The following is an 11,583-nucleotide window of genomic DNA, read 5'->3' as shown; positions in this document are numbered from 1 at the left end:
TGCGGGTTCTGTCATGTGAATCCAGAACCTGCAAATAACTACAGTATTAATTATGCAGACTCACCACTGATTCTATAAATCACTCAATGTCTCCCACTTGAAATGCCCCACTTCTGAACAGACCTCACAGTTTGATTGCTTAATCACGTTTTATGTATATTTTCCTTTAAATTTTTTAAATTTCTTATTTTAACACTTCAAGAGCCACAGAATAAAGTCGCCTATAATTGTAGCAATAACCCAAAAGCCAGCACGGTTAACATTTTCATTTGGGGATATTTGTATCTCTCCTCATACTTTTTTTTTTTTTTACAAATATGAAACATTTTTCATTTAAGCTTCAGTGTCTGTGGGCACAGAGGAAATCCTGCTTTCATAAGATTCCAGTCCCAAGTACTTCTGAAAGTCCCCGAAAGGATGCAGCAAATGGTAGCAGGTAAACTAAATGCCCCGCGTTGTGCCCCAGATAACCTGGTTCTTCCACCGGGTGCTGGTATGCTGCAAATACCACAACTCCAAATGGATGTCACTCCTTTCCACTGGTCACCCTGGTCTCCACTGGCCACCACTGTCACCCTACCCTGTGTCACCACTGATATTTTAGATCCCTCATATTGCCCATGGTGCACGGCAAACAGGCTGAGGAATGTAGAAGAACTTTCCCTGGCTGAATGAAAGTGTGGATGAGGGAATCCCTAAGAGGCCTGCTTGGTCCCCAGTTGTTGGCAAAGTTTTGCCCCAGAGATTATTCCAGTTCCTCTTCCAGCCTTGTATGCACATGATCTGTAGAGTGTTAGCTGCTATGCTAATCACAGGCCCCAGCTGGGCTCACTGAGCTTTCTCACTCAGAGAAGGGTCCTGAATACTCTGCACAAAGACTTCTTCTTGGCCTGGCTAGCTCCTGTGTGAGACAGAGCAAATAAGCTTGAGTTATCTCCCAAGAGGCCCCTTATTTGCCAGCAAGTAAATTATTGTGAACTCGGCGTGTTGCTGTCTCTTCCTTCTGCCCACGCAGTTTGCCCATCTGCACTGTGTCCTTTAACACGTTCCCTTCTCGGCAGCAAGTGTTCTTATGTTTTAAAAATATTTTCTATGTTGCTAGACAAAAATGATATTGCAGCCGTTTTTAAGTATTTTTTGTCAGTGAGACTGAACACTTGCTGTGTTTATTAGCCATTATTATTTGCTTGATAATCTACATCTGTCTTTTAGACATCTTTTAAGACACTACTGTTCAGCCAAATCAATGCATAAGAAATCTGCATATATTGGGATGCCTGGGTGGCTTAGTTGGTTAAGCAGTTGACTCTTGATGTTGGCTCAGGTCATGACCTCATAGTTCATGTGCTGACAGCACAGAGCCTGCTTGGGATTCTCTCTGCCCCTCCACCGATCTCTCTCTCTCTCTCTCTCTCCCTCCCCCCCACCCTCAAAATATATAAAAATAAAAATAAAAAATAAAGAAATCCTCATGTGTTAAGAATATAATTATTTTACTGGTTTAACTTTTATATAAATAATTCCCTGCTCAGTTTTTAATATTAATGTACTCATCCCTTCACTGAATAATATCTTGTATGTATGTATGTATGTATTTATTTTTATTTACTTATTTTGAAAGAGAACACAAGCAGGAGAGGGGCAGAGAGAAGACGAGAGAGAATCCCAAGCAGGCTCTGCACGAGAGCTTGAAATCATGAACCATAAAATCATGGCCGGAGTTGAAACCAAGAGTCAGACGCTTAAATGACTGAGCCCCCCAGGTGCTCCTGATATTTTGTATTTATTTAAATAGAAGTTTACATAAATGGTTGTTTTCGGAAAACTTGAAAAATTCTGTGTGCAAGCTAATAACCAGGATGTTATTTTCCTTCAGCTGAGAAGGGATGGAACTGATAAGCTTGCACTGTTGACTCTAGAGCCAGGACACCACATGGCCCTTGAATAAATTCTTCCGGGAGAAAATGCATAAATGCTGCAAAAGCATCCGAAAGACAGATGGCAGAATACAAAGTAATCATTTGCAAAATTCATATTTTTCTTCCTAGGTCCCGAAAAATTATACATCTTGTTCTTTTGTGACATACCTACCAAAGAATACAGAATAAAGAACCTCAGTACGCCCTACTCAAAAAGGAAAAAAATGTAATTGGAAATTATCACTGTCAGGGGCTCCTGGGTGGCTCAGTTGGTTAAGTGTCTGATTTCAGCTCAGGTCATGATCTCACGGTTCATGAGTTCAAGCCCCACATCCAGCTCTCTGGTGGGAATCTTCCTTTTTTGGTAATCTCTTTTTTAGTATACATTTAGAATATATTCTCTAATCAAGTGATTATGAAGGATGTGGAAAAGAAAAGGAGTTACTCTTGACTGAGGCAAGATTTCTAAAACCACTATTTTGCATATATCTGAGACTATTCTCTTCACACATGAATGAAAATTGACTGAGGATAAAATTATGACATTGTAAATTTCCTCTCAGCATTGCATTTTCTGAAATTTAGCACAGGGCAGGAAAATCTAGTCAGACTGACTTCTGCCACATGACTACCTATTTTGGTCTTGGTCTTTTACTGCTTATGTTTTTTTTAACTGAATTCTGGGTGAGTTTTTTGTCTTTAAATTTCAAGAATAATGCTTTCATCAAATTTAATGAGAATATGGAGAACTCTTTCAGTGTTGAGGCTCAAAGTTGTTGTTTGTATGTTTATTTTAATCACAGTATTTTTCTTCTCTCATAGATTTTATTATCATTTTGGCTTAATTCTTTTTTCCTCAAATCTACTTGGGAGCACCTGCTTTCTAAGACTTGATTCCCATTTTATGCCATACATTTTTTCCATCATTTGTATAGGATTTTCCTCCTCTTTGTATTCATCATTGGTCTTTTGCTGCTATGGCTAACTTTAACAAGAGACAAATGGGTATTATGGCAACAGCATAACTAGCAATAAAATCAGTAATTTGGATAAGAAAAGTTATATGTCACAAGGAAATTTTTAAAATATGGATCTTATATGCAAGTATATGCAGATCACAACATAGCCCCCAAATACATAAAGCCTATTATCATGACAGATTTGCAGATCTCTATAAGATAATCCTCATCACTGGTGACTATGTTACCTTTCAGGGTAAAAGGGACACTGCAAATGTGATTAAGGTTCAAGACCTAGAAAGGGGGAGGTTATCCTGGATTAATACAAGTGGGTCCAATATAAACACATGAGTCCTCAAAAGCGTAAGATCTTTCCCAGCTATTGTCATAGAAATATGGGAGCATGAGAAAACTGGATACTGCCCCAATTGCTGTTTTTGAAATGTACAGGACTATGTGGTAAGGACCAGAGAGTGGCCTCTAGAAACTGGAAAAGGCAAGGAAATGTAGTCTCTTCTTGAGCCTCCAAAATGGAATGCTTGCTGCCACCTTGATTTTAGCTCAAGGATACATATATTGCTCTTCTGACCTACAGCGTGATAACATAATAAATTTGGGTTTTTTGAAATCATGTGTGTGTGTGTATATACACATATATACATATCTGTGCATATAACATATATATGTTGTTATTGCAACTAAAAAAGGAAGCCATTAAATTGAGATAGCCCTACTGCCTTGGTAGCCTATGTAAGCAAACCAAACCCTAAGTAAGAGTCAATGCACTCAGTTAGGCTTTCAAATATAAGGCAAGCTCTTAAACTATAACCAATCAAATAATTTCCTTCTATAAAAACCTCTTTCTATAACAACCTCTCCCCTAGCTCCTGTTCTGGGAGTACCCCTAACCACTTTCAGTTTGGCGCTATCATATTGGAATAGATGTATGCTCAAATGACCTCCTGAAAATTTTTTTGTGCCTCAGCTTATCCTTTAACAATGTCTATATCTCCATCTCTATTCATACTCCTATCTCCCACCGCAGTCTAAAATCATAGGGTTCATTCTAACACTCTAGCACCACCCCCCATTGCTCATTTATAACTTATTTCTCTGACAATGAGAAGCCTGGCTCTATTTACCTAAAATATATATACTTGTTTGTTCAACAACAGTACCTGTGGAAAGTAGTTTCAAGATCGCTAATTCAAACCTATGTGAGAAAAGAATTTACCGACTGTATACAATTCTTTCTGGCTTTGCCCCTATGGTATCTAGTAAAAACATTGCTTTACCATATTACTTTTACCAAATTACCTTTCCTTCCTACCACAGTGACTTTCTCAGGCTCTCAGCAGCCATTTCCTATTCAGCATTTCTGTCTCTGGGTTTGGATCACTTAGGATCATCAAACATCTTTAGCGGAAAAGCAGCTCAGGAGATTATGGTCACTTCTCTGCATTTCTTTCTTTAGTATTTACACCTCATTTTGGAGTTTCCTTGTCCATTTTAAACTTTTTTTGTTCAAAGGGGCCCATAAGATTGTTAAAACCTCTCTTAAGTTTCCCCACTTCTTAACAACCATTTTCTGCTTGACTTGTAAGCATCTCTAACCGCGCAGCTTATGAAGCATCAGATACTTTGAAGGAAAGGTAGTAAAGAATGTCAAGCTCATCTCAGTGAGTTCCAATTTTCTTGGGAATCTTAGCTTTTTAAGTGTTGGTTGCCTTAGTTGTACTCTAAAGTTTTCAAATTGATGGAATATTAGATCATTTTGTTCTCCTTCAGCTTTGCAGTTATTAGTGGGAACATTGGTCAGCTATGAACTAGTCCTGCAGAGCTAGAAAGGGGAATCTTCAGAGACTGTAACAATTTCCCTGGTTAGTACACTTTGGGTTTAGTTTGTTTCTCAGTTAATCCAAAGTGAACAGCCTCCAACTGTAACTTCTTCTGTCCCTATTTCTTATGGAGGATTATCTTTGATCTTAAATAGTATTGCATTTCTTTAACATTTTAGAACTTCATTTTATTTCTTTGAGAGAGTGAGAGAGCACGTGTTGGGGAGGAAAAGAAAGGGAGAAAGAAAATCCCAAGGAGAGAGAGAATCCCCCACTGAGAATGTGAAGCCTTACGCGGGGCTCGAACTCACAACCATGAGACCATGACCTGAGCTGAAATCTAGAGTCAGACACTTAACTGACTGAGCCACCCAGGCTGGCCATTTTATAACTTTAGATGGGATCTTTGAAGAGAACTTATGGTTCCTTCTTTGCAGGTAGGTTATCATATCAGCCTGAAATTCTCTACAAGTTTGGAGTCAGGTTTGTTTCTTTCTTATTCAAAGACTACAACATTTTTTTTAAGTCAAAAAAGTTTCATGATTAATCTGGGTAATCTCAGAATTAATTTCATGAAGTCATTTCCCGTGGGGTATATCTTCATTTAGAGATGTATTGCCAAAAGGTGTTTAGGGGCTTGAGGGAAAAAAAAAAATTAGAGCGAATTAATATATGAAGAGTGTTTACAAATCAAGTAAACACATAAACTGATTAGCTTTCATCTTTTCAAATCTGCCATTAATAATAATAAAGGCATTATTATTAATAATAAGGGCATTATTTCTTCAAATTTATATTGCAAAAATTGTGATGGAAATTATTTTCTATATAGACAAATATAATGAGTATTCTGAAAATGATCCTATGTGGCTCACATGGGCAGACCCTCCTTTGTGTAATCCTAATTGCCCACTGAGTATCCAAATGGGTTAGCTGTGACTTGAGGAGACAGCAGAGAGAGTTAAATAATCCTGGGCCCTAACAAACAAAAGTCCAGAACCAGACAACATCACAGACAAATTCTATCAAACATTTAAAGAAGAGTTAATACTCATCCTTCTTGAACTATTCCAAAAAATAGAAAAGGAAGGAAAAGTCCTAAATTCATTCTATGAGTCCAGAATTACGCTGATACCAAAACCAGATAAAGATGTCACTAAAAGAACAGACTACAGGCCAATATCCCTAATGAACATAGATGCAAAAATTCTCCACAACATATAAGCAAACCAAATTCAATAATACCTTAAATCATTCACCACAATCAAGTGGGATTTATTCCTGGATGGCAAGGATGGTTCAATATTCGCAAATCAGTCAAAGTGATATATCACATCAGTAGGATAAAGGATAAGAACCACATGATCATTGCAATAGATGCAGAAAAAGCACTGGACAAAGTACAACATCCATTCATGATAAAAACCCTCAACAAAATACGTTTAGAGGGAACATACTTCAACATAATAAAGGCCTCATAAAAAACCCACAGCTAAAATCACCCTTAATGGGGAAAACCTGAGATATTTTTCACTACCATCAGGTATAAGACAAGGATTCCACCCTCACTTTATTCAACACAGTCCCAGAAGTCTTAGTCACAGCAATCAGATGACAAAAAGAAATAAAAGGCATCCAAATCAGTAAAAAAAAGAAGTAAAACTTTCACTATTTAAAGATAACATGATACTCTATATAGAAAACCTGCAAGACTCCACCAAAAAAAATTCTAGAATTGGTACACAAATTCAGTAAAGTCACAGGATACAGAAGCAATGTACATAAATCTGTTGCATTTCTATACACTAACAATGAAACAGCAGAAAGGGAAATTAAGAAAACTACAATTACACCAAAAATAATAAGATCCTTAGGAATCCCTATCAAAATACCACCAGCATTTTTCAGAGAACTAGAAAAACAATCCTAAGATTTGTACAGAACCACGAAAGACCCCAATTAGCCGAAGCAATGTTGAAAAGGAAAAGCAAAGCTGGAGGTATCACAATTCTGGACTTCAAGTTATATTACAAAGCTGTAGTGATCAAAACAGTATGGTACTGGCACAAAAATAGACAAACAGATCAATAGAACAGAATAGAAAACCAAGAAATAAACCCACAATTATGTGGTCAATTAATCTTCAACGAAGCAGGAAAAAACAAATCCAATGGGAAAAACACGGTCTCTTCAACAAATGGTACTGGGAAAACTGGACAGCAACATGCAAAACGCTGAAACTGGGCCACTTTCTTATACCATACACAACAATAAATCAAAATGGTTTAAACACCTAAACGTGAGACCTGAAACCATAAAAACCATAGAAGAGAACACAGGCAGTAAGTTCTGTGACATCAGCCATAACAATTTCTAGATATGTCTCCTGAGTCAAGGGAAACAAAAGCAAAAATAAATTACTGAGACTACATCAAAATAAAATCTTTTGCACAGCAAAGGAAATAATCAACAAAACTAAAAGATAACTTACAGAATTGGAGGAGACATTTGCAAATGACATATACAATAAAGGGTTAGTATCTCTTTAGTATCCAAAATATATAAAGAACCTATAAAACTAAACACCAAAAAACAAATAACCCTGTTAAAAAATAAACAGAAGACATGAAGGGACATTTCTCCAAAGAAGCCATCCAGATGGCCAACAGACACATGAAAAGATACTCAATATTACTCTTCATCAGGGAAATGCAAATCAAACCTACAATGAGATATCACCTTGTACCTGTCAGAATGGCTAAAATCAGAAACAAAAGAAACAACAGGTATTGGTGAAGATGTTTAGGAAAAAAACCCCTCATGTACTGTTGGTAGGAATGCAAACTGGTACAGCCACTGTGGAAAACAGTATGGAGGTTCCTCAGAAAGTTAAAAATAGAACTACTTTAAGATCCAGCAATCATACTACTGGGTATTTACCCAAAGAATATAAAAATTCAAAGGGATACATAGTTCAAAGGGATACATAAACACCTATGTTTACAGAAGCGTTATCTACAACAGCCAAGATACGGAAGTGGTCCAAGTGTTCGCTGATTGACAAATGGGTAAAGAAGATGTGGTATGAATACACACACACACACACACACACACACACACACACACTGAAATATTATTTAGCCATAAAAAAGAATGAAATCTTGTCATTTGCAATGACATGGATGGAGCTAGAATATAATGCTAAGCAAAATAAGCCATAGAAAGACAAATATATGATTTCACTCATGTGGAATTTAAGGAAAAAATAAGCAAAGGGAAAAAAACATAAGGGAGGGGGCTAGAGGGAAGATAAATACGAGATGGGGATTAAGGAGTGCACTTGTGATGAGCACAGGGTGATGTACGGAAGTGTTAAATTACTATATTGTACACCTAATATAACACTGTATGTTAACTGGAATTAAAAGAAATACTTAAAGTAAAAGAAAATGATGATGGGCTATTTAGTTAATGGAAGTTAACTTGGAAACTCATCTCTCAAATTTCCCCATTACCTTGGCAAAATATAGAATGAATTCTCCCTATTAACACTCATGTACTTCTCTTGCCAGTTTTTTCCTTCCTTTCCTATTCAAAGCAATCAGTCATGTTTCATTTAGTCTGATGTTATCAGATGACACACAGGTCATGGAATAAAGGAGGTGGAGCTGGCTATGAGATTTTCACACTGTCCTTGAAGCACATGGTTATTCGCTTACTCATCAAATATTCATCTGGCATTGTAAGAGTTTTAAGAAAATAAAACTGAGCATGACATAACCCGTGTTTTCAAGAAGGCTTGTTTTGGAAGACAGATATCTTTATAAATAGATTTTAGGCAAAGAATAAAAATAACATTTGTGTGGTGCTTCACTGTTTACACCATATGCTCAGATACAGTATATAAATTAACTCTATAGAAATGGTATAAGCATCTATCTTCATTGCATGAAATAGCACACGTAAATTTTAGTGAAGGTAGTTCCTCTCAGGCAGCATATAAAAAGGAGAAGACAGAATTCACTTAGGGCAAGGAGAAATGCCCTTTCCTCTAGTCCAGGAGAATCATCAATAGACACCAAAGAATAGTGAAAACAGTATAGTTTATATCTTTTCCATTCATTAGCTATATCATGTCCCTTTTCTGCGCACTCACACTTGTGAGAGTAAAGTTTTCTTTCCTCTATGATTCTAAGCAGATCTGTTCTCTGTCGTCCTCTGACACATGATGTTTATAATTTGAGTCACTGTCCTCCTACTCCATTTGGTAGAAGATCTATATAAAAGCCTTTATAGTCTTTAGTCTATAAAAATCTGCATTGTACCTATATTCCAGTATCTATTATTTCATTGTTGCATATGGTAAAAGTGTCTGCCTTTAAGCAGCTGAGGCAGAGTAGAAACTAAATAAAGATTCATCAAATGGATAAATTATCGGCCAGTAGTTCATAACATTCAGTAAGTGCTATGTGTCAGGCACAGTTCTAATATGTTTTCATAGGTCGTCTCAACTAATCCTCAGACATGAATATTTTTGCTATCCTTATCCTTATTTTCAAAATGAGAAAAGAAAGGAACAGAGAAATAAAGTAACTTAACAAAGGTCACATAGCTTGTGACTGAGAGGATCAGGAAGTCCAACTCCAAAGACCATGTCCTTATGACCACCATGTGATATGTTGCCTTTCTCATTTAACAATCATATACATATTTTCATTGAGAATGTCTTGATTTGATTAGTCATTGAGATCCACGTCCTTTTTTCAAATGTACCACACTTCCCAATTTTATTCTGAAACAACAAAGCTAACTTAGTGTTTCAATAAAGATCTAAAAGTGTTGATCCTCTTCTGCCTACGTATATTGCAAAAATCACATCAAGGATTCTAAAATATCAAATTCCAGATTCTGGTAAAATCCAGCTCCAGACAAACAGTGTTTCTAACATCAAAACAACAGCTAGTTTGAGAACACTAATTAGTATCACTTTGAGTTTAATCATTCAACTCTGAGATATAGAAAACTCCCAGTGAGGAAAATACTTCCATTTAGGTTTTTTTCCATTTAATCACTTACTGAAGTAAAAATGCCTTGACGTATTTCATGTTTTGAAAAATTATCTTATACAGGTGGTTGACATCATTTTTTTTTTGCCATCAACTATAACACAAATGATCTGCAATGTCAAAACACTTATTGAATTCTCTAAAACACATATGTATAGGGGTGTCTGGGTGGCTCAGTTGGTTGAGCATCCAACTTCAGTTCAGGTGATGATCTCACAGTTTGTGGGTTTGAGCCCTGCATCAGGCTCTCTGCTGTCAGTGCAAAGCGCATTTTGGATCTTCTGTCTCCCTCTCTCTCCCCACTCTCACATGCGTGCACTCTCTCTCAAAAACAAACATTTTTTTTTAAAAGAGTCCTGCATGGATTTTAAAACATATGTATAAATTAAGTCCCAATGGCCACCATTATATATACATATACATATATATACATATATATATATATATATATGTATATATAATTACTGTTTATTCATAGTTTTTTAAAAAGTTTATTTATTTTGAGAGAGTGTGAGCAGGGGAGGGTCAGAGAGAGAGAGAGAGAGAGAATCCCAAACAGCCTCTCCATGCTATCAGTGCAGAGCCTGACCTGGGGCTCAATCCCACAAACTGGGAGATCATGACCTGCACAAAAATCAACAGTCAGAAACTCAACTGACTCTAGGTGCCCCTAGAGTAGTTTTCCTTGATTTTTTGTAAAGACATTGAAAGGCATGGAGTAAATCATTTAAGTTTTTATGAAATTGTGAAATTTTGGTTAAGTAGATATCATTTCATATTTTGTTTTCATTTCTAAATCAATATTCATTTTAAATAGTACCCATTCTGCATTTATGTTTGCAAGTGTTTTTTGCTAAATGCTCATTTAGTTTCAGAGAATGGAAACTTATTCCCATTATTTGGTGAAATGGAGTTTATTGTAAGGCTGCACATGGACATATCAGGGAAGGGCAGAGATATTGGTAGTTCATGATCCAATTGCTTTTCTCCCCCCTCCCCCCCCACCCAACAGCAAGAGTTCATGCAAATGTAGTACTTCACCATGAACATAATGCTGAGACTAGGAAGACACTCATTTCCAATTAAGGGAACTAAGAATGTATCCTCAGTTCTAAAAATCTAAGAAAATTCTCATCCTTTGATGAGACCAGACTATCTCAAATAAGAATTAGGCAATGTTGCCTCAGAGGTATAAACTAACATGATTGTCTTTGATTAAAAAAAAAGGGGGGGGGGTAATATTAATTAATGTATGATGCTCAGGGTAACAAAAGCAGGGTGGTGTAGGGGACACACTTCATACATATCAGAGAACTTCTAAAACTGTCTTTTCTTATACAGGCTTAAGTAGTTCTAGCTTGTTCAACAGGCTTAAGTAGTTCTAGCTTGCTCACGGGAGCTCCATGCCAGAGAGCTCAGTAGGATTTTGTAGGACATCTTGGCTTGCCTCACACTTTTTCACACATATTAAAACAACCTCCCTGCTAACATACAAAAATGCAGGCCCAAGGTCATAGTATGTTTTGAAGTAGTTTTATTTCGCTAATGAAAATAAAAACTCCGGGGCGCCTGGTTGGCTCAGTCAGTTAAGTGTCTGACTTCGGCTCAGGTCATGATCTTGCTGTCTGTGAGTTCTAGTCCCGCGTCGGGCTCTGTGCTGATAGCTCAGAGCCTGGAACCTCCTTCAGATTCTCTGTCTCCCCTCTCTCTGCCCCTCCCATGCTCATGCTCTCTCTCTGTCTCTCAATAATAAATAAATGTTAAAAAAATAAAATAAAATAAAATAAAAACTCCTATTTTG

Source organism: Panthera pardus, unplaced genomic scaffold (genome assembly GCF_024362965.1).
Source record: "Panthera pardus isolate Hobbes unplaced genomic scaffold, ASM2436296v1 HiC_scaffold_13, whole genome shotgun sequence".
In the NCBI taxonomy this organism is placed as follows: domain Eukaryota; kingdom Metazoa; phylum Chordata; class Mammalia; order Carnivora; family Felidae; genus Panthera; species Panthera pardus.
The sequence above is the reverse complement of the archived record's forward strand: the minus strand, read 5'-3'. Positions refer to the sequence as shown.